The 25,588-nt window shown below is 36.1% G+C and overlaps 1 long non-coding RNA gene across 1 annotated transcript in view; it reads right to left on the bottom strand.

Annotated features, from left to right (window-relative positions):
* The window catches only part of LOC125129200 (uncharacterized), a 131,639-nt gene that overhangs the window by 12,205 nt on the left and 93,846 nt on the right, over positions 1 to 25,588 (bottom strand). The window contains exons 4-5 of the long non-coding RNA XR_007135431.1: positions 25,155 to 25,180; positions 24,142 to 24,246 (exon numbers count right to left, since the gene is read on the bottom strand). This is a non-coding gene — a long non-coding RNA (uncharacterized LOC125129200). The remainder of the gene's footprint in view (positions 1 to 24,141; positions 24,247 to 25,154; positions 25,181 to 25,588) is intronic.

Here is a 25,588-nt window from a genome sequence, read left to right as displayed (position 1 = left end):
GAGTTCATTCTAGGTTTTGCTTTTATTAGGATTTGGAATTTCATATATGTTAATTATACTATTCCCCTGCTCTTTGTAGTTCTAATGCAAATGCATAAGGTTTGATGTCCTTTCAAAGTAATTGGGATTTCAAACTTTAGTTCATCTATTGATGTCACTATGTCTCTTGAAAAAGAACAAAAAAAAGGACAAAATTAACCTCAAAATCCAAGGCACAAATATTAATTTCATATGCTAATCAGCACCTACATGAGAGTTCATTTGATTATAAATTATAAGGCTCCCTCTTGCATATTTTCATATTAAGTCCCTCTTATAAACATGTCAAAGTTCATGGTTGGAAAGCTATGCATTTTAGGACAGTCAGTGGACCATAACTTCCTGTTAGACAAATTGTTTGCACACTGATAAAAAGCAAGATTTGTGTCTAAAGCAAAGGTCCTGTTCAGTCAGTAGTGTTCTAAAGATATCAAGAGTAGCAAGGAGACTAAAAATTCAGGTAACCAACGCAAAGTAAGTTAGCTTTCCATTTTGTGATCAACCCAATTTAGAAAAACTAGGATTGTAATAATTACTATATATTTTTTTTTGTCTTTTTGCTATTTCTTGGACCGCTCCCTCGGCATATGGAGGTTCCCAGGCTAGGGGTAGAATTGAAGCTGTAGCTGCCAGCCTACGCCAGAGCCACAGCAACTCGGGACCGAGCCGCGTCTGCAACCTACACCACAGCTCGCGGCAATGCCAGATCGTTAACCCACTGAGCAAGGGCAGGGACCGAACCCGCAACTTCATGGTTCCTAGTCGGATTCGTTAACCACTGTGCCACAACGGGAACTCCAGTTACTATATATTTTTATTACTAAATTAATTTATTACATTTATAGTTGTACAATGATAATCATAATCCAACTTTATACGGTTTATATCCCACAACCCAAGCACATCCCCCCGAACTGTCTCCATTGGAAACCATAAATTTTTCAGTCTGTGAGTCAGCATCTATTCTGCAAAGAAGTTCAGTCTGTCCTTTTTTCAGATGCCACATGTCAGTGAAAGCACTGGATGTTGGTGTCTCATTGTATGGCTGACTTCACTTAGCATGATAATTTCTAGGTCCATCCATGTTGCTAAAAATGCTGGTAATTCATTCCATTTAATGGCTTACTAATATTCCATTGTGTATATGTACCATTTCTTCTTGATCCACTCCTCTGTCGATGGACATCTAGGTTGTTTCCATGTTTTGGTTATTGAAAAGAGTGTTGCAATGAATATCAGAGTACATGTGCCTTTTTGAGTCATGGTTTTCTCTGGATAGATGCCCAGGAGTGGGATTGCTGGATCAAATGGGAGTTGTGTACTGTGAGGAATCTCCGTACTGCTTTCCACAGTGGTTGCACCAATTTATAACCCCACCAACAGTGTACTAGGGTTCCTTTTTCTCCATACCCTCTCCAGCACTTCTTGTTTGTAGACTTTTTGATGATGGCCATTCTGGCTGGTGTAGGGTGGTACCTCAGAGTGGTTTTGATTTGCATTTCTCCAATGATGAGCGATGCTGAACATCTTTTCATGTGTTTCTTGGCCATCTGTATGTCTTCTTTGGAGAACTGTCTGTTGAGATCTTCTGCCCATTTTTCGATGTGGTTGTTTGTTTTTGGCATAGAGCCATAACTTTTGGAGATTAATCCCTTGTCAATTGATTCATTTGCAAAGATTTTCTTCCATTTTGTGGGTTGTCTTTTCATTTGTTTTGTTTAGGGTTTCCTTTGCTGTGCAGAAACTTTGAAGTTTGATTAGGTCCCACTTGCTTATTTTTTATTGTCATTACTCTAAGAGGTGGATCTGAGAAGATGTTGCTGTTGTTTATGGAAGAGAATGTTTGGCCTATGTTTTCTTTCCTCTAAGAGTTTTAGAGTGTCTGGTCTTCTATCTAGGTCTTTAATCCATTTCGAGTTTATTTTTGTGTATGGTGATAAGGAGTGTTCTAATTTCATTCTTTTCCATGTGGCTGTCCAGTTTTCCCAGCACCACTTATTGAGTGGACTGTCTTTTCTCCTTTGTATATTCTTGCCTCCTTTGTCATAGATGAGTTGGCTGTAGGTGCGTGGGTTGAATTCTGGGCTTTCTCTCCTGTTCCACTGATCTATATTTTTGTCTTTGTGCCAGCACCATATGGTTTTGATGATTGCTGCTTTGTAGTATAGACTGAAATCTGGGAGTCTGATTCCTCCAGCTCCATTTTTCTTTTTCAGGATGTCTTTGGCTAGTCTGGGTCCTTTGTGCTGCCAAACAAACTTTAAAATATTTTGTTCAAGTTCTGTGAAAAATGTCCTTGGTAATTTGATAGGGATTGCATTGAATCTGTAGATTGCCTTAGGTAGTATAGTCATTTTGATAATATTAACTCTTTCAACCCAAGAGCATGGTAAATCCTTCCATCTATTTGTGTCATCTTTGATTTCTTTCATCAGCATCTTATAGTTTTCAGAGTGCAGGTATTTTGTCTCTTAAGGTATGTTTACTCCAGATACTTTATTCTTTTGGATGTGATGGGAAACGGGATTGCTTCCCTAATTTCTCTTTCTGATTTTTCATTGTTAGTATATAGAAATGCTATCAATTTCTTGTATTCATGTCATATCCTGTGACTTTGCCAAATTCATGGATAAGCTCTCACAATTTTCTGGTAGAGTCCTTAGGTCTATCAAGGTATAATATCATGTCATCTGCAGATAGTGATAGTTTTACTTCTTCCTTTCCAATTTGGATTCCTTTTCTCTTTTACTTCTCTGATTGCCATGGCTAGGATTTCCAAAACTATGTTGAAGAGTAGTGGTGAGAGCGGACATCCTTGTCTTGTTCCTGATGTGAGCAGGAATTCTTTTCAGCTTTTCACCATTGAGAATGATCTTAGCTGTGGGTTTGTCATATACGGCCTTTATTATGTTGAGGTAGGTTCCCACTATGCCCACTTTCTGAAGGGTTTTTATCAGAAAAGGATGTTGGATTTGTCAAAGGTTTTTTCTCCATCTATTGAGAGGGTCATCTGGCTTTTATTCTCCAGTTTGTTAATGTGGTGTATCACACTGTGTGATTTGAGGATATTGAAAAACCCTTGCATCCTTGGGACAAACCCCATTTGATCATGATGTACAATCCTTTTCATGTATTGTTGGATGCAGTTTGCTAGTATTTTGTTGAGGATTTTTGCACCGATGTTCATCAGTGAAATAGGCCTGTAGTTTTCTTTTTTTGTGGTATCGTTGTCCGGTTTGGGTACTAGGGTGATGGTGGCCTCATAAAGTGAGTGTTGGAATATCCCTTCCTCTCCAATGTTTTGAAATAGTTTCAGAAGGAGAGATATTAGCTCATCTCTAAATGTTTGATAGAATTCGCCTGTGAAGCCATCTGGTCCTGGACTTTTGTTTGTTGGGAGTTTTTTAATCACAGTTTCCATTTCAGTACTTGTGATTGGTCCATTCACCTTTTCTATTTAATCATGGTTTAGTCTTGGAAGATTGTAGACAAATGAGAATCAAAAGAAATCTGGAGTATCAATATTCATAACAGACAAAATAGACTTTAAAATGAAGAATATTTTAAGGGACAGGGAAGGTCACTACATAATGATGAAAGGATCAATGCAAGAAGAAGATACAACAATTTTAAATATCTATGCACCCATCTACATAGGTTCACCACAATATATAAGGCAACAGCTAACAACCTTAAAAGGAGAAATCAACAATAACACAATCATAGTGGGGGACTGTAACCCCCCACTTACAGCAATGGACAGATCAACCAGACAGAAAATCAATAAGGATACACAGGCCCTGAATGAAGCATTAGACCAGATGGACTTAATAGATATTTATAGGACATTCCCTCCAAAAGCAACAGAATGCACATTCTTCTCAAGTGCCCACGGGATATTCTCCAAGATTGATCACATCCTGGGCTGCAAATCAAGCCTCAGTAACTTTAAGGAAATTGAAATCTTATCAAGCATCTTTTCCAACCACAGTGCTGTACAACTGGAAATCATCAAGAAGAAAAAATCTGAAAAAAACACAAACATGTGGAAACTAAACAACAAGCTACTAAACAACCAATGGATCACTGAAGAAATCAAAGAGGAAATTAAAAAATACCTAGAAGCAAATGACAATAAAGATACGACACTCCAAAACCTATGGGATGCAGCAAAGGCAGTGCTGAGGGAAGTATACAACAATACAAGCCCACCTTAGGAAACAAGAAAAAGCTCAAGTAAACAAGCTAACTTTACATCTAAAGCAGCTTGAGAGAGAAGAACAGACAAGACCTAAAGTTAGTAGAAGGAAAGCAATCATTAAGATCAGATCAGAAATTAATAAAATAGAAACATAGAAAACCATAGAAAAGATCAAGCAAACAAAAATCTGGTTCTTGGAAAAGATCAACAAAATTGATAAACCCTTAGCCAGACTTATCAATAAAAAAAGTAAGAAGACTCAAATCAAAAAATTAGAATTTGTCCATTTATTCTAGTTTTCCAATTTATTGGTGTATAGTTGCGTATAGTAGTGTCTTAAGATCCTTTGTATTTCTGTGATGTCCGTTGCTACTTCTTTTTTTTTCCTAATTTTTTTATTTGAGTCTTCCCATTTTTTTATTTATAAGTCTGGCTAAGTGTTTATCAATTTTTTTGATCTATTTAGAAAGATCTTTTTTTTTAGAAAGGTACAATCTTCCAAGACTAATTATTATATGTTTAATAACAATATAGCCTTTTCTGGAATGGCTTACCCATCTTCCGTTCTCTCCCCCTTCTATCTGAGAAACTGGAAAACTAAAATTTATATTCCCCAGCCTCCCTTGTAACTATGAGTTCTATTAGCAAGTCAAATTCAACAATGCAAATCAATTTATATATGGAAAATAGAATGGAGGCAAATACCATCTTCTTAGAGGTTGGTTATGGAAACATTATACTTCCCTGCAGAAATTCTACATTATTTATTCTCCAGTTTCCTACTAGCCAGAATCAATGGAGGTACCAATGGATTCCCAATTTAATTTCCCTGCATAACAATTTTGTTTATCCATTTTCCAGATACCTTGGACATATAAAAAAAAAAAAAAACAGAGACTGCAGTTCTTGCTCTGATATATCTATAATAGTGGCTTCAAAGCACTAGCTCTTCTAGTAGATCACCTCCGTATGGTTCTGGAACTCATCTAAGAGGGCTCATCCTAAAACTCCTCCATACAAGTTTCTAATAGATTTGTATGCTCTAAAATCCCTGAATTAAATCCTTAACTGCTAAAAAAAATACCTAGAGTGGTTTCTGTTTCATGTTCTGAACCCTAACACCTTACATTTTTGTAGCTATGTATGATTTATAAAATAAGCTGTGTGATGTAGTCAAAGATTGGGTTCTGATTCTGGTCTCACCATGAACTCTCTATGAGATCATTTAAATTTTCTTGTCCTTAGTTTTATTATTTCTAAAGTAGGGAAAAAGTAACTGCCTCTTAAGGTTAAAAATATTAAATTAGATCATATAAAGTGCCTTTCTCAGCATCAAACACAGAATTGGTGCTTTGAAATTTAGTCCCCTACTCTTACAAACACATTATGTCATTTGTCCCATACAATGAGTGTTAGATACTCAGAAAAATTTACTCCTTTCCTCATTCACAAATGTAATCTGACTTATCTTTTATCTCAAAAAACAAACAGTAGTCCTCTTATCAATCTATGAATCTAAGAACCTATCACACACATGTTGGGTTATGAATAAATGAACTTGATTAATCTATACCCAAACTTATGGAAAAAAATTATCAGTTTATAAATGTTTACCTATGCACTCTTTTATGTGCTATGTAGAGAATGTCAACGGAAAACACTATTCAAAAATCCAAGGTTTATAAACCAGACACCAGCAAGCATGCAAAGTTAAGCTGACTAAACACTGGGCTATTGTATATTGTGAAAAGTTAAAAGCTAGTGCTTGCCTTTTTCTCCAAATTTCTTTTAACATTTTAAACCTCATGATAACCCTTGAGGTTGTTTCTATTACATAATTAAGAGTACGGTGGGGTACAAACACTTCTAATCACATGACCATAGACACATTTCTAGCCTTTCTGAACCTCAGTCACAATACCTATGCATAAGGATACCAAAATTTCCTATATGATAGGATGTCATGAGAATTAAATAAGTCATTTGGTCTTCTTATTTATTTTGACATTCTATACCCTGGCATTTCTGGTTTCTAGCCCTAAGATATAATATTCCCATACAATACTCAGCTTTCCTAAACTCCTTTGTCTCTTGTACTTCAGTCAAATCCTTCCTAGTTATGCTGTGAATCTGGAAAAATATGACTGCTTTCCTTAACTTTCTCTTGTCTACCCACCTTCTCTTAGGATTTTGGCTTTAATGACATTGTGATTGCTTCTATACAAGATACCCATCTGCCTTAAGATTCCCCCACTCTTCACCAGACACAAAACCAAACAAAGGGGCATTTGTCCTAGGAGGTTTTGCTTGCTTTCTGCATCAGGGACTGCCCCTGAGTGATGCACTAGGAAACACATTAGGGAATGCCTCCAGGGGATGCATCCTGCTCCATGATCTGTCCTCCTTTGTCAGCCAGCTGGGTCAACTTTTCCATTAGCAATTTTAAGCATTCAGCCTATTAAAAAAAGATCCAGATGAACATTCTTCTTGATAAACTGACCTTGTTCATTCTCTTCTCCTGATAGACAAACCTGTTATAATTCACTCATAACTGCAACAAAAGTTTATGAGTACTCCCTCTGCAATGGGATTGAGCTATGTTCTAGTTATAAAAGAATGAACAAGATGCTCCCCCAGTCTCAAGGGTGTCATAATCTACTATGGTCAGCCTTCATGAAACAAAGCCCTATCTGGATGTCTTTCATTGGAAGCAACACACTCTTCACTTTGGTTTTTTGGCCTCATATATATTTAAACCTGGAGTTCCCATTGTGGCTCAGTGGTTAACAAATCTGACTAGCATCCATGAAGATGCAGGTTTGATCCCTGGCCTTGCTCAGTGGGTTAATTATCTGGCATTGCTGTGAGCTATGGTGTAGGTTGCAGATGCAGCTCAGAACCTTCATTGCTGTGGCTGTGGTATAGGCTGGCAGCTACAGGTCCAATTTGACCCCAGCCCTGGAACCTCCATAAGCTGCAGGTGCAGCCCTACAAAGCAAAACAAAACAAAAATAAATGTCTAAACACAAATGATACACATAGGTGGACCACATTTTTGATATTAATTTTGACACATAGGTAACTTACAATGTTGTGTTAGTCTCAGGTGTACAGCAAAGTGAATTAGCCTTACATATCCTTATATGTCCATTCTTGTTCAGGTTCTTTCCCTACATAGGCCATCACAGATTATTGAATAGATTTCCCTGAGTTATATAATAGGTCCTTGCTACCAATCAATTTTGTGTATAATTGAGATCACATTTTTTTAAGCTTTTATTTTGACCAGGATTTTTCTAGACCAATACTTACCTGATGGCTGTTATTCCACTAAAAATCTGAATTCTAAAAGCTAAAACCTTTTTTTCCTATTCTTTACTCAAATTTCTTGCATTTATTTATACAATATTTACCAGAGTTATCAGTTACTATATTTTATTATCCCAAATTAGAGCTCCCCAAACTTATTCTGGAACTTTAGCCTCTCACAAATCAGTACAAACTCTATTTGCTTTTGAATCTGATAGTTTTAGTTTTAGTTTTACTAGGGCAAATGTTGCTTAAAGGAAAAGCATGCTGAGATCAACAAGGAATGATCTAGGAGTTACCAGGATGATTCAAAGTGCACAAAAATATGTTTCCCATCCAGATGTTGTGGTATCTGACATTTCACTACTAGAGATTCATCCCTTTGGACTGTGTTCCTTACCATCTGCTTTCAGTGCTAACATCATGCTAATTCACACTGAAGAATCAAAGGGTTATATTCCAGTAAGGACTTTATTGCTATGGATACAGTAGTGAATATTTTTCTTCATTATTTTTAGTAATACATTTAACCATTTATTGATTGCCTAATGCATACTAAGGTACTAGACATTTCACAGTGCTATTATTTAATCTGTATAACAACCCGGTAGGAAAAGTGTATTATCCTCCACATTTTACAGATAAGAGGAATTTTAGGAGAGTAGTTAAGGAGCACTGGCTTTGAGGAGATATAGACATGGTAAAAGTTTCAAATTCATTACTTACTAGAAATGTGTCCTTGGAAAATTTATGATTTCTACACCTACAAAAACAGTGGCAATGGTACTTTTCCCCTGAGTTTGCTATAAAAAGTAAATATGCCTAATACAGAGTCTAAGATATAGAGGTTGTATAAAAGTAGATAAGGAAACCATGATCAGAGGATAAGCAAGCTGTACAAGTCACCAGTTGACAAGATCCCCATATCCTGGAGTACTTCCATTACAGTAAAGTGGTTTTTACAAAGAGTACATAGGTCTACCTATCTCTGAGTCCTTCATCTAAATCAATTTAGATAAATAAATGTAAAAGAGGAAGACAATAGTCTTTACAATAACAGCAGCAACAAACACACCACAAAATTAACTCTCCTCCCTCAGAGTAGACCATCATTTCTAGCCTGGATTGTTAAAGTCAACTGTGAATTCAATGACAGCAGCCTAATTTCTCATCCCTGTGGACTGGCCTGCCAGTCAGTCTGTGATACCAGCTCTCATCTATTAGGAGCTCTGTGAGTCAGTGCCAATGTCAAGACTGAGTCATGTCGAATAAGTGATGATGCAGTCCTGAAACTGGAGATAGCAATTAAAAATGACCTTTGTAGGTGAATTAGGTATCTGCACACCCCAGCTTCCTGCCTTCAAATTAGCATCAGTAAAGAAGGTACTGCCGAGTACAGGAGAACAAAATGTAATTATTGAGAAAGATGTGATTATATAAGTGAAGAGAAGAAAAAGATTCTTGCTTGAGCTGTGATGGGTACTGTACAAAAACCATCTATTTTCTTTTTATTTTGTTCAACTTAGCACATGAGAGAGCTGTTTATTTAAAACTCAAACTTTTTAAGTGCTCATAATAGAGTCCCTTTCTTTTTTATTGATATCCTTTTTCACATTTAGCCATTTATATTGCCCCAGATCTAGTCTTTTGTGTCTGACTCTGCTAGAATTATCAAAGTAAGCAAACATAAATTCTAAGAAAAAAATTCACTTTCTCTCTTTTTTTTAGAAAACTTTGCAAAGGAAACTATATTTGATATTTTGTTATAACCAATATGAGGAAAGAATCTGAAAAAAATATGTTTATATGTGTATATGTGTGTGTGTGTGTATAATGAATCATATGCTGTACACCTGAAATTAATACATTTTAAATCAAATATATTTCAGTATAAATTAAATAAATAAATAAATATCACTGGCAAAAAGAAAACACCTCACTTTCTCATACTCTATTACTTCCTTTAGAAACATGAGGAATCATTGATCTCTTCATTAGCAATTCAAGGTATTTTAACAAGATCTTTTTTCCTTTTAAAACTAAGCCTGTTATAATATTCCCTAATGTTAATCTTCAGGTCTGAACAAGACTGATAACTCAGCTTTCAAAGTAGAACAAGAAAGTAGAAATCATCAACCAGATTTCTCATTACTGAACGTTCTGTTTTTTGAAGAAGCAAAACTTTTCCTTTGGTAGAAAATGCCAGTTGGTTCTGACAAACACTTGTGAAACTTATGCCTTCTTGAAAATAGCAAATATCTAAAAATTCACAAACCTTTTCACAGATTATAAGAAATTAGTTGGAATAGGTGTGCTGGCAAAGGCCAAACTTCCTGCATTCCAGCCCTGATTTTCTAACTGTCTCTCTGGCATTATCATGTGGAAGTCCTGCCAAAAACTTAACTTATTCAAAACTGAAATCACCCTATCCTCCAACCTTCCTCTCACAGAAAAGGGCATCTTTTACTTCCTTTTCAGATGTCTTCATATTATCCCTCCCCTTTTCTACTTATACTCAGTTCGTCAAAAAACTGTTGTTATCTCTTTATGTCAGTAGTTCTTACCTGTCTCCTCCTTTACATTCTCACTTTTGCCATCTCTCAAATGACTTAATGCAGAAGCCTCATCAGTGGTCTTCATGACTCCTCTAATATCCTTCACACAGCCATGGTCACAAGCATTAGCTTTCTAAAACATAGAATAGCTTCTAGCTGCCTACAGAATGTAGTCAAGTCACAGCCTAGCACCCACCTTCCTCTCTGATCCCATCTTATTCCATCCTCCCCACATGTCAGATGATCCACCCACACTGGAAAACTGTTACACAAACATGCTTCATACTTCCTAAACATTTTCCATTTGATCATGGTACTCTCTTCTCCTGGAATACACAATTAGCCCATCTCACTTGTCAGTGTGCCCCTAGTTTTCAATTCCTTTCCTGACTTTTTCAAATAATTTTACATTTTCTGTGCTTAGTGCCAGGGTGAACACTACAGTTCTTAAACCAGGGTGATCATTTTTTTTTTGAAGTCAAATACTATCACTTCCATTCTCAGATATTTAGGGGCTTCCACTAAACTCAGAGTAATTAATTAGGCACTTCTAACCATGATGTATAAAGCTATGTATTTTTGGCTCCTCCTTATATCTCCAGATCTCATGTTACCCTGATTTGTTTCCCCATCTCTCTTTGCTCCTGCTACACAGTCTCATTTTTATTCCTTAAAATTCCAAATTCATCCTAACATTGTTGTTTTTGCACTTGCCATTCTCTCTGCCTGGAATACTATTTCCACATATCTTAATATGACTGATTTAAGGACTTAAGAAGGCCTTTAAGCACATAGCAAATACCAACTCAGTTTCACCAAACTCTACATTTCCTTTCTAGCAAGTGTTGCTAACAATAGCTAAAATTATCTTAAGGGTGTATATTTGCTTTGTGTTTTCTGTCTCTTTCCAACAAAATATAAGCCCCATGAGGAGAGGTTTCTCATTCTTTTGTTTACAACTAAAAACTCTGTACCTAATACAGAGCTCAACACATGCAGTAAATAATTATTAAAAAGAAATAAATGAGGAGTTCCCACTGTGGCACAAAGGGATCAGCAGTGTATTAGGGAGTGCTAGGATGAAGATTCAATCCCTACCCTGGCACAGTGGGTTAGGGATCCAGTTGCAACTGCAGCTCAGAGCTGATGCCTGGCCCAGAACTCCATATGCTGTGGGAAGGCCAAAAAAGAAGAGAGAAGAAGTAAATTAACAATACAGCTTTTATTATATATTATCTTGTATTTCACTAGGTTGTATACATGTCTATCTTTGTCCCTAGAATGTAAGCTTCTTGAAACCAGGGATATTTCACTATACCATCTACTATATCATACTGTCACAGTAAGTATGTAATAAAATGTTCTGATTGGAATTGAAGTGAGTAATTCTATCCTTCACTGAGCTATGCTTATTTCCCAAATGTAAAAAGCACTGGGTTCAGTAAAACTGGTCCCGGCCTCAACTCTGCCAATTAAGAGCTATGTAACCATTGTTAAGTTGCTTAACTTCTCTGAGTCACAGAGTGCTCATATGAAAAATAGGAATGATAAAAATCCATCTATGGAGTTCTCATAATGGCTCAGTGGTTAGTGAATCTGACTAGGAACCATTAGGTTGTGGGTTTGATCCCTGGCCTTGCTCAGTGGGTTGAAGATCCAGCATTTCCATGAGCTGTGTTGTAGGTCACAGATGCAGCTCAGATCCCATGTTGCTGTGGCTCTGGCATAGGCTGGTGGCTACAGCTCTGATTATACCCCTAGCCTGGGAACTCCATATGCCACAGGTACAGCCCTAAAAAAGGCAAAAAGACAAAAAAAAATCCCTCCACATAACATACAAGATAGTTGTGAGGATTAATTGCATGTGTGCTTTTCTCTCAGATTAAACTACAAATTGTTCAAGGGCAATTATAATAGTTACTACTCCATTGCCTGATCTATATAGAGTCTCTTCATACCATGTGCACACATATCGATCAATAAAACTATCATTTATTGAACACCTACTATGGAACAGACAATATAATAGGCATATTTCATATGATACCTTATGAATTTAAAACTTAAAACCACAATATAAAAATAAATATTAGTATCTCCATTTTATAGAGGAAAAAAATTGACACTTGCAGAGATAAAAAATTTGCATAAGGCCATAGAGTTATTCACTGTCAGTCTGATAGCAAGTCAGTGTGAATAACTATTTATAAGTGCTAATACTTACCATTTTTTCAAACTTCCCTGAGAGTTTCCCAACTCCCTTGATAAATCCTAATATCTGCTGGAAGCCCAAGGAATCCCTGGAGGATTTTTCTTCAGTCCCTCACACTCATGATTCTAGGACAGTTAATGAGTTCATGGCCTGAATTTGGTCATTTCTTCCAAGCCACCGGGTCTTGATCAAGGTAAGAGTGATTCTTTTTTTTTTTAGGGCTGAAGGTGTGGAATTTTGAAGTTCCCAGGCTAGGGGTCAAATCAGAGCTACAGCTGTCAACCTAAAACACAGCCACAGCAATACCAGATCCAACCTGCTTCTGCAACCAAAGCTTGGGGCAACACTGGATCCTTAACCCACTGAGCAGGGCCAAAGATCAAACCTGCATCCTCATGAATATTAATTGGGTTCATTTCTGCTGAGTCACAATGGCAACTCAATTTCATTCTGACCAGCAATTGTTCATATGCAACACTGTTCTAAAGTCCCCTGACATCAACAACTTCTGGGGCTGCTTCTCTTCTGTTCCAAGCCTGGTTGTCCATTCTATTGCCCTATGCAATGCATTCCCTGATAGCCATTGGATAAGTTGCATTTGTCTTCAAATTCAGTAGTGTCTGTTATTAGCATAAACAGAACTCCAAGACCCATATATATGCTTCAGCATAAACAGAACTCCAAGACCTATATATATGCTATCTTCAAGAGACCCACTTCACTTCTAGGGACACATACAAACTGAAAGTGAGAGGATGGAAGAAAATATTTCATGAAAATGGGAATCAAAAGAAATCTGGAGTAGCAATACTCATATCAGACAAAATAGACTTTAAAATGAAGAATATTTTAAGGGACAGGGAAGGTCACTACATAATGATGAAAGGATCAATGCAAGAAGAAGATACAACAATTTTAAATATCTATGCACCCAACATAGGTTCACCACAATATATAAGGCAACTGCTAACAACCTTAAAAGGAGAAATCAACAATAACACAATCATAGTGGGGGACTGTAACACCCCACTTACAGCAATGGACAGATCATCCAGACAGAAAATCAATAAGGAAACACAGACCCTGAATGAAGCATTAGACCAGATGGACTTAATAGATATTTATAGGGCATTCCATCCAAAAGCAACAGAATACACAAACTTCTCAAGTGCACATGGAACATTCTCTAAGATTGATCACATCCTGGGCTACAAATCAAGTCTCAGTAACTTCAAGTAAATTGAAATCATATCAAGCATCTTTCCAACCACGACACTATATGACTGGAAATCAACAATAAGAAAAAATCTGAAAAAAACACAAACATGTGGAAACTAAACAACAAGCTACTAAACAACCAATGGATCACTGAAGAAATCAAAGAGGAAATTGAAAAATACCTAAAAGCAAATGACAACAAAGATACAACACTCCAAAATCTATGGGATACAGCAAAAGCTATTCTAAGAGGAAAGTTTACAATACAAGCCTACCTCAGGAAACAAGAAAAACCTCAAATAATCAAGCTAACTTGACATCTAAAGCAGCTTGAGAGAGAAGAACAGACAAGACCTAAAGTTAGTAGAAGGAAAGAAATCATAAAGATCAGAGCAGAAGAGTTTCCATTTTGGCTCAGTGGTTAATGAGTCCAACTAGGAACAATGAGATTGCAGGTTCAATCCCTGGCCTCACTCAGTGAGTTAAGGACCCAGTGTTGCCATGAGCTGTGGTGTAGGTCACAGATGTGGCTCAGAACTTGCATTTCTGTGGCTCTGATGTAGGCCGGTGGCTACAGCTCTGATTAGACCCCTAGCCTGGGAACTTCCATATGCCATGAGTGCAGCCCTAGAAAAGACAAAAAGACCAAAAAAAAAGCAGAAATAAATGAAATAGAAATGAAGAAAACCATAAAAAAGATCAATGAAACTAAAAGCTGCTTCTTTGAAAAGATCAACGAAATTGATAAATCCTTAGCAGACTTATCAAGAAAAAAAAGACAGGACTCAAATCAATAAAATTAGAAATGAAAAAGTAACAACAGACATCACAGAAATACAAAGGATCTTAGGAGACTACCATATGCAACTATAGGACAATAAAACAGAAAGCCTAGAAGAAATGGACAAATTCTTAGAAAAGTACAATCTTCCAAGACTAAACCAAGATGAAATAGAAAAGATGAGCAGACCAATCACAAGTACTGAAATTGAAACTGTGATTAAAAAACTTCCAACAGGGAGTTCCCATCGTGGTGCAGTGGTTAACGAATCTGACTAGGAACAATGAGGTTGCGGGTTCGGTCCCTGCCCTTGGTCAGTGGGTTAACGATCCGGTGTTGCTGTGAGCTGTGGTGTAGGTTGCAGATGCGGCTCGGATCCCGCGTTGCTGTGGCTGTGGCGTAGGCCAGTGGCTATGGCTCCGATTCGACCCCTAGCCTGGGAACCTCCATATGCCACTCTTGGGGGCGGCCCAAGAAATAGCAAAAAGACAAAAAAAAAAAAAAAAAAACTTCCAACAAACAAAAGTCCAGGACCAGATGGCTTCACAGGCGAATTCTATCAAACATTTAGAGAAGAGAGAACACCTGTCCTTCTGAAACTATTTCAAAAAAATTGCAGAGGAACACTCCAAAACTCATTCTATGAGGCCACCATCACATTTTTAGCAAAACCAAGGATACCACAAAAAAAAAGAACTCCAACAAATACGTTATTCAAAAAGAAAATGATATGAATTATAATATATTCTCAAAAAACATAATGAAAAAATAATAAATATGCTTAAGAATGAATGTCCTGGAGTTCCCGTCGTGGCGCAGTGGTTAACGAATCCAACTAGGAACCATGAGGTTGCGGGTTCGGTCCCTGCCCTTGGTCAGTGGGTTAAGGGTCTGGCGTTGCCGTGAGCTGTGGTGTAGGTTGCAGACGCAGCTCGGATCCCGCATTGCTGTGGCTCTGGCGTAGGCCGGTGGCTACAGCTCCGATTCAACCCCTAGCCTGGGAACCTCCATATGCCGCGGGAGCGGCCCAAGAAATAGCAACAACAACAACAACAATAACAACAACAAAAAAAAGACAAAAAAAAAGAATGAATGTCCTTATTTGCATGTAAGCATGTAAAATATTAAATATTAGACTAAACACTACATAAAAGTACATCAGAAAAAAAAAGGATGCCAACATCTTCTCAGATCCACCTCTTAGAGTAATGATGGTAAAAACAAAAATAAACAATGGGACCTAATTAAACTTAAAAGTTTCTACACAGCAAAAGAAACCCTAAACAAAACAAATGAAAAGACAACCCACAGAATGGGAGAAAATCTTTGCAAATGAATTTTGGAGGGATTAATCTCCAAAATTTATAAACACCTCCTACCAGTCAATACCAAAAATAAACCCCATCAAAAAATGGGCAGAAGATCTCAACAGACAGTTCTCCAAAGAAGACATACAGATGGCCAAGAAACACATGAAAAGATGTTCAACATCACTCATTCTTAGAGAAATGCAAATCAAAACCACTTTGAGGTACCACCTTACACCTGCCAGAATGGCCATCATCGAAAATCTACCAACAATAAGCGCTGGAGAAGGTGTGGAGAAAAAGGAACCCTATGACACTGTTGGTGGGATTGTAAATTGGTACAAATACTGTGGAAAACAGTATGGAGATTCCTCAGAACACTAAACACAGAACTCCCATTTGATCCAGCAATCCCACTCCTGGGCATCTATCCAGAGAAAACCATGACTTGCAGACACATGTACTCCGATGTTCATTGCAGCACTCTTTGCAATAGCCAAGACATGGAAACAACCTAAATGTCCATGGACAGAGGAATGGATCAAGAAGTGGTACATATATACCATGGAATATTATGCAGCCATTAAAAGGAAAGAAATAATGGCATTTTGCAGCAACATGTATGGACCTAGAAATTATCATGCTAAGTGAAATCAGTCAGACAAGGAGACAGCAACATCAAATGCTATCATTTACACTTGGAATCTAAAAAGAAGGACAGACTGAACTTTGCAGAACAGATACTGACTCACAGGCTTTGAAAAATTTATGGTTTCCAAATGAGACAGGTTTGGGGGTAGGGGGATGTACTGAAGGTTTGGGATGGACATGCTGTAAGGTTCGGTTGTGATTATTGTTGTACACCTGTAAATGTAGTAAAATTCATTAAGTATTTTTTAAAAAAGTGTTTAACTCCTAAAAAAGGGGGATGCCACAAGATCCCATGATTAATACCTCAGGCTATAAATGTTGTAGGAGATCAGAGGAGAAAATGAACACAGCAAGTTTACATGATTGGAGTACTCTTCCTTGCTAAATAAATGCTTATTAAATGAAGTCTGAATATCATTTCCTAAGATTAACCTGAGGAAACCAAGAATGCATTCTGCTCTCAGAGGCACAAAGGGTGGGATGTTGGAAGGATTCAATACTTAATCATTCAAACTATTTTTCAGGACTATGCAATTCAACAAAGGCCTGTTACAGAAAGTCAAGCTTTAGCCACAATGCTTTCAGTCAACAAACCTTTATTAAGCAAGCAGTGTCCGAGACATCAGATAAAGTGCTAGAAACTCATAGGAGGAATCAAATTCAGGCATCCACATCTGCACCATTAAGTGAGGAATAGAGACAAAAAGAATACTATGAAAACAATGCATAATTGGACATAAAGAACTGTCTAGAAATTGAGGAAGCTCTCAGATATAGTACTTTACTCAATGGGAGTGCAGTACAGTAATGTTGAGAGGAGATTGCCTAGCTGGGTCTTCAATGATGGATAGAATTTAAAAAGGAAAAGGCAGAAGCAAAGACATAAAAATAAAAATATATGTATATATATGCAAAAATTCATAAACAAAATACACCAATGTGTGTACAGGTATAGTATGAAGGAAGCAGTGGCAAGAGGTTAAATCCAAGTAGAGAGCAGGAGAGGACTCTTGGAGTGTCTTGTATGAGATGACAATGTAAACACGAGGGTATAAAACCCTCTTTGACCAGACCTGAGTCTTACAATTGCCTTTGGAGTCACTGTCACTCAAACTACATGAACTGAAAGTGAAAGGGAATGATATCTTGGAGGATCATCAGGGAGCTATTATCTGAAGAGTAAATAGAACTACGTGGGAAAAAGCTGATAATATCTATTACTATTTCTCCTAAAAAGATTAAAATGATTTCATTGATATGTAAGGCCTAAGAATTTAATAATTACATCTCCTACTTATGAATAGTAATTTAAGCTTCACAATGTGTAGAAATCTATATAAATCTGCTAGACTGCAAGCACCATCAGGGCAAAAACATTGTCTATCTTGTAACTACTCTGTCTAGTGCATAGTAGCTGCTCAGCTAAATGTGTTTAATAATGAATGAATAAATGTATTACCTTATTTCATGTTTATCATCAATTCTATAAGGTGGGTATTTTTATTTTTACTTTATAAATAGATAAATTATTTAGGCAATTCATAAATGTTTTTGTGAGAAAATATGTAATCAGATGATTTATTTTTCTGGACATTGAATAAAAATAAGTGATTCAAAATTAGGAAGATGGAACTTCAACAGTTTCTCTTATAATGCTGCAGTGTTTCCCAGAAGGGAAGAAAAGGTTATTTTATTTTATTTTATTTTTAATTGAGATCCCATTTAATATCACCATTATTCAATAAATTCCTACTATTATTTCCTCACAGCTCAGGTCACTCTTTAGAGCTGTCATTCATGCTGCTTTGGTAGAGTGGTGACAGAAAACATTAAAGTCTCCATATTTTAACAAATATTTATATCAGTAATAGAAACATGCATATAAACATATCTGCCACTATTCAAAGCATTTTCCTAAAAATGTTCATTTTAAATGGCTGGTTTCTTTTGCTATAGTGACACCTACTGTTATCACAGATACTTAATTTTTAGAAAAATATTTGGAAAATAATGTTTAAGCCCTAATAAAAAGTCTGTTACTGTGATTTTGATTTTAGCATTTAAAATAAATTATAAAATTTAGAAAGGTTAAAAGGTTTATAATTTATATACCTTTGAAATACTTATTAAATATCAAATACTATTAAGTAATTGGCTTAATAAAATTATCTTTACCAGATCTATCCACATGTTTACACATACATATATTCATATTACACATGCATATATAAAGTGTTTTAAAGAATAATTCCAATATGTGCAGTACTAAGCCTAGAAAACAAGATATTTTGTCAGTTTAGTAAGCCTTGTGCATTTGACAAGTAGTAAAACAGTAGAAAGTTTACTCTAAGATGTTCAAAATAATACTAAAATGTATATTTTGAACATCATTAAGATAGCCTATGTTCTCACTTCATTTAATAAATTTTTTTCTCTTTTTCATAACTAGAAATACATGCAAGAGGAACTAGGCCCATTTCACAGAGTCTAAGAAACTTGCATTTAAATTCACTTCAGGGATGTAAGTAACTCTATTTCCATAGTGCTCTGGAATTGAAAGTTATCTTCCTCATATTGTAAATGTCAGTATTTTAAAGACATCTTCTTTGGTTTTCATTTTGGTGGAATACATACAATAATTTACCTACAGTAGTTTAGGTTAGGTGTGGGCTAACATTATTAACTAAAGTTTATTAACTGCAGCCAGGCCATACCAACTGCTTTACAAACATTATCTTGCTTAATGTCCATAATTAAAATTCTGAAGTCCTACTTCTCCATATTGTAAAAAAGAAAACTGAGGCACAGATTTATCAAGTTACTTGCCCAAGATAGAAGAGTTAGTAAGTGGCGGATGGAAATATTAAACACAGGACTTTCAAACTCTAGAGGCCAGAGTGCAACTTCAAAACTCTTGCATGTATTTTGACACATTAAAAAAAAAGCACACAATCTAAAAATAGAAAGGGAGAAATTTGAGGGAAGGTAAAGTCATGTGTAAGGGAAAAGGTCTCGGTATACCTATGTTCTCCCTCTGTAATCCTTGCCCCAATACTCCCAGTAGGATATAACTGAGTGGGGAAAGCTGAGCATAAAATGATTAATGCCATATATCTGATTGATCCTATAGCACAATTTTTACTTGAACAAAAATATGTTTTTAGAAAACATACATAGGTACAAAAATCAAGTAGTGTGGAAATAAAATATCAGATAGAAACTTAAGTATTCATATAAAATCAAAAAATAATCACTGTGATCATAGGAGTATACAGAGTATACTAACTGTAAATATCTTAACATAGTTAAAAAGTAGGCTATAAAGACCAACAAATCCTAGCATTATTAGAACTAAAATGGAAAAGAATCTCAGAGTTGAAAATATTTTTTAACATCTTATGAATGTAATGTTAAAATTAGAGTCAAGTAAATTTCCTGAAAAGACAGATTACATAGCTATTGGCATTCTTATTCATTTGAAGTCATTTCTTTTTACGTAGATATGCGTATAGACATAAATTAATATATATGATGACATCTAACATATATATGGATATCTATATCTAAGCTTAGCCTTCCTACCTGATCTTCTACATTATCTCAAAACTATAATAATAAGAATATGCATATTTTGAAGAAAACATGAAGCAGGCACTAAGAAGGACAGAAAGAAATGAAAGAATGGTAAAAAAGTGCAAGCAAGTTGGCAGAGATATTCTTCACATATGAAAATGTAATTAACAATATCAAACATAAAGAAGAGTTTCATATATTAGTGAATTGAATTTTGAAAATAATGAAAACTACAAATATGGACTGTTACAGAAGATGCAAAATAGATAGGGAATATAAACTGGATTTTTTAATTGATTAATAGGTGCAGAGAAGAACAGGGGAAATTTCATGAGTGGGGAGGAGGAATATCAAGTTTAGAAACAGAAATGTGAGTTCAAAAGTGTTCAATATGCATTCAGAGACAGCACTGGATTAGTTTGCCTAGAGAACAAAGACCCTAGAGAGGCTGCAGGATTATTGTTAGGAAAGATAGATTCATAACTTGCTATAAACTATGCTGAATGTTAGGCTAAGAAGTTGGTACTTCATTCTACTCAATTAGATTTTGGATATTATGAAAGGATGACATTATGAAAGTAGTATTTTAGAAGAGTATTGGTAGAAATGTAAAAGCAAGGATAGAAATAGACATGACCTGGTGAAGCTTGCTACATTATTTCAGATATTAGATTGTAAGAGTATGAATTATGTTGGTCATGTTTAAAGTAGTAAGAAAGAAACATGGGTGATAACCAAGGGGGATGGGGAGGGAACAGGATGTGGTGGGAATTTGGGGTTAATAGGTGCAAACTATTGCCTTTGGAATGGATAAGCAATGAGATCCTGCTCTATAGCAGTAGGAACTATTTCTAGTCACTTATGATGGAGCATGATAATGTGAGAAAAAAAGAATGTATACATGTATGTGTAACTGGGTCACCTTGCTGTACAGTAGAAAATTGACTGAACACTGTAAACCAGCTATAATAGAAAATATAAAAATCACTATAAAAATGATAAATAAATAAATAATTTGGCAAACAGTAAGGATCCTGGTAATAGATTTTAGTGTGAGTGTAGGCTACAAAGAGCAAGAAGAAAACAAAATAGAATAATGTCTCTGATAGATCAGCTGTGCTGCAGCCTCAGACTTTCAGGATGTCACCCCATCAGGTAGGGGGTAAATACCTCTAGAAGAGAAAAAGAGAATAATAGAAAAATTTTTAAGTACAGAAGAGCTGAAAACTACACAGAATGTGCCATGATTGGGAGATTTGTTATATAAAATGAGAAGATATTCTGCAAATAGTTAGTAATGACTATAAGAGCCAAGCCAATTTGTGCAAAATCTAAGTTCTCTGGACCAAGCAAAAGAAAAAGTTACAGGAAAAAGAAGAAATGAGAAAAATAAGTAAATGGCAAGCAGTCAAGGAGACAAGCAAAAGAAGTGGCAAAGGAGAATAGAGGCAATTAGATATGACAAACAGTTGTCACACTGACAAAAGAGAAGAATAAAGGTGCTAGTGTAACTCTGAAGTCTAGCATGACTACAAAATTAAATATTCATCCTTTAATCATCATTTCAGTGACTATTTCTGGGAGGAAAATTAAGAACCCATGTAGTAACTGGTCCATATTTATTTATAAAGGCAACGGTTAAAATGCTAGATATTTGATACCTTAGGGGTTAAGGAGAGAAATTAAGTGAAAACAGAATCCAAGCCATATAAATTACCTCGCAAGGTCCTTGGAATCTTCCTATAGCATCCAACCTCTCTTCATTCTCCATTCAGTCCCTGCAAAAATGTCATATCCCCAATCTCTAGCTAAATGAACCACTCAGCCAGTCACTCCTTAACTACCTTATGTATTTTGTTTTCATTGTAGAACTTTCTACTATCTGAAATTATGCTTTTATTTTTGAGTAATTTATTTCCTGCATTTACCTTGCAGTACATCATATTTCCTGTTCATCACTGCATTCCATAGCTTTTAAAAGTACCTAAATATTTGTCGACTGAATGGATAACCATTTTCACATTTATGGGTTTTTTGTTTTTGTTTTTGTTTTTGTCTTTTTGCCATTTCTTGGGCCGCTCCCGTGGCATATGGAGGTTCCCAGGCTGGGGTCGAATCAGAGCTGTAGCCACAGGCCTATACCAGAGCCACAGCAATGCAGGATCCGAGCAGTGTCTACGACCTACACCACAGCTCACGGCAACACCAGATCGTTAACCCACTGAGCAAGGCCAGGGATGGAACCCGCAACCTCATGGTTCCTAGTAGGATTCATTAACCAGTGCGCCACAACAGGAACTCCTGCACATTTATGTTCTAATTCACACAAACCTATGTTGAAACACTGACTTGGCCAGCTACAGGATTGTGGCATATTTTGGAGAACCTCTCATCCCTGATCACATTCCAAGTGTTTCAGGAAACTGGCCTTACCTTCTAGCTCCTAGGGTGGCAACAAGCACAGGATGGTTCACTCAGGGAACATAATCACCCTAGCCACAATGCTATATATTAACATGGTATCCAAATTAAGTCAATTCAGACTAATTTCCAGGGCTTTTTTTTCTGGAGCTATCCAATCCACATATTCTCTGGGATCACTTACAAATAAAATGTAAACTTAGGGACATTAACAACCATTTTTGTTACTGCATGGAAAGTAGCTGCCAGAAAATAAATCCAACATGAAGGTAAATCTAAAGAGATGTGAAAAAAAAGAGGCAAATTTCCAATGATGTGGTTTGAATCTCTGGATCCAATGATGGTTACAATTCACCTGTTCAACTTTCTAGGAATGTGAGAAAAAAACTCTTTTTTAAGCTAATTTAAGTTGAATTTCTCTCAATTATAATTGAAAGTGTCCTGACTTGTGAAAATTTGGTCAAGTCTCAATTTAGTCATTTGTAAAGCAGAGATAATAACACCCATGGGGTGTGGAGAAAATCAATAACAGTTTAACTTATGAAAAATAAAATAAAGTGGTCTCCTTGTGGCTTAGCAGGAAAAAAACCTGACTAATATCCATAAGGATGCAGGTTTGACCCCTGGCTTTGCTCAGTGGGTTAAAAGGTCCAGTGTTGCCATAAGCTGCAGCATAGGTCACACATATGGCTTGGATCTGGCATTGCTGTGGCTGTGGCATATGCCAGCAGCAGCTCTGATTTGACCCCTAGCCTGGGAACTTCCATGTGCAACAAGGGCAGCCCTAAAAAAAGTAAAAATAAATAAATAAATAAATAAATACATACATACATACATACATACATACATACATACATACATACTTCACATATAGTAGATACTACATGGGAAAAGTGGCTCATGAATTTTTCATAAAAGACACATTAGCAAGAGCAGCAGCAGAGTTCACAGCTTGTGGGACATAATTGCTGGCATTCCAAATAAGCTATAGAAAAACACTTTTAATGTCAAATCTGTCCATAGGAAGGAGGGCTGACCTGAGCTAAATTTGACAATTAGTACGTGAGAAATTTAAAAAGACAGCAGGAAAAAAAAAAGGTAAAGACTATCCATCAGGTCAGCAAATTAGGCACATGGATTGATAAGAAGTTAGAAGAGAAGTGAGGTTTTTTTATATATATACTAGAGACCAAAAAATGCACATATTGAGATATGGGTAAGGAAGGAATGATTAAGATAATACTGCAACTATATGCACTGATCCTATCATGGAGACCTTGACCTGATTCACTAGACCAATGACATGTCATTGAAATGTCAGAAACTTTGCCTGATGTATCTCAAATTAATGTATCCACTTAATTAATCAAAGCTAGTTGCAGACATCCATTTGAAATGTGAATTTCATTCTTTAGCAAGCCAAAAGCAAAGCTTTTAAATGGTTATCCTCACTCTGAAAGAGAAAATGACTATCTGTACATGACTTAAGAGGAGCTAGCCCTGGAACTGGTTAGTGGAATAGCACAACGTCCAATCCTCTACATTATTTGACATCAAAAGGAGAGCTTGTCACAGTATTTTTAATTTTTTAATCAAATTAAATATTATTGAGGATTATTGTACCAAGGAAACATGTGAGAAGTTCTTAGTGAGAAGATAAATATATTTCCTTACCATGTGTTCAAATTTAATTAAAAATAAACAAATGTGTATATGAGCAACTGCAATTAACTGACAATTATTTTCTGAAGAGTAATTTGATATTTTGAAATAAGAAATATCTGAGAAGACTAACAACAGCAGTGTGAGACTCAAAGCCAAAGAAATATAGAGCGTTTTCCAGTGAATCCAGATTTAAGTCAAAATTTACTCACCTTCTAAAATCCAATCCAAATGTCACTTCCTCCAGGAGGCTTTTTGGTACTTTCCCCAGAAGAGCTGACCTGTTTCTCAACTGTGTTTCAGTACAGCAGTCTCCACTATAAAGTAATTCTTTGTTTACTTTTGTTTTTACATCCATACCCTTTAATACAGTCCCAAAACTGACCTCCTTAAAACCACATTCTTGTAAACCTAGAACATAATACAAAGCCTGGCATCAAGCAGGTGAACAATAAGAGAAATCACAACTAAATAAATGAGTGCAGCCAATTTGTAGTGTTTTACTTTGCTGTTCAAATGAACCTGTTTTAGTGAACCTAACTATTATCCTGACAGCTGCAATGAATAAAGTTCACTTGATTTTAAAAGTGTAAGAGTGAATTGATTGTTTTGGCATTGCTAATCTTGAAATTTCTCATAAGCTAGAAAATACCATCATCTAGGAATTTTCAAAAATATTTTTTCCTTATTACTTACACAGGACAAGCTAATTCATGGATGAATGAAAAACATTTTTTGTGTTTTTGTCATCTTTTCATATGTTTAGTGAAAGTTAATTTCAGAACTATATGCTTAGCTGCAGATAGCAAAGCTATTCTACTGCTGTAATATTGAAGAACTCACTGCGAGGAAGCAGGGGTTACTGTCTGTTAATATTTTTAGCATTTCCCTGCTCTCCATTGTTACCTCATTGATTCAACTAATGTACCAGAGTGTTTTTCAAAATATGAAATGCTATTAAACAGAGTTCTGAGGAAAGTTGATTCATCTGAAAGAATAGCATAAGAGTTCTGAGTATATTACAATATTAAAGAGGCAATTTTTGTGATATCGCTTATACTTAGAATTGAGTGAGATGTGATGGAAAACTTAAGGAGAAAGTGTGACCTGATGTCAATATGCAGAATTTTTAATACAGAATAATGACTTGTTAAGAGCACAAGTTTTTGAAGCTGGTGTGCCTGAGTTTGAATCCACCACTTGTAGATGAGGAACTTGAACTTACGTTATCTCTCTCAACAGCTTCATCATCTGTAAAATGAAAATAACAATAATAATGTCAATCCATACATTGAATTACATAATCCAGGTAAAATAGAGCTTTTAGTATATTTTAGCTATTATTATTTGCCATGACAAGCTCAGCAGGATGGGGCTGAAGAACAGGTGCTGTGGAACTTAAGGAAAAAACCAACACAAAACAAAATGCCAACACAAAACAAAACACAGAGGTAGTAAATGTGGGAACCCAGGGGACTCAAGGTCTCTAGGACCAAGAGCCCACCTCAAAAAACCACACCGCTTTTATTTTACTCTTTTGATGAGATCACATGAGGAGGGGCTATGGGTGGATAATCAAGCAAGAAGATTGGAAAAACATGTCTCGCAACAGTGGCTGATCAAGCAAGAAGGTTGGAAAAACATGTTTCATGACATCTT

The sequence above is a fragment of the Phacochoerus africanus genome, chromosome 6 (genome assembly GCF_016906955.1).
Source record: "Phacochoerus africanus isolate WHEZ1 chromosome 6, ROS_Pafr_v1, whole genome shotgun sequence".
Lineage (NCBI taxonomy): Eukaryota > Metazoa > Chordata > Mammalia > Artiodactyla > Suidae > Phacochoerus > Phacochoerus africanus.
The sequence above is the reverse complement of the archived record's forward strand: the minus strand, read 5'-3'. Positions and strand labels throughout refer to the sequence as shown.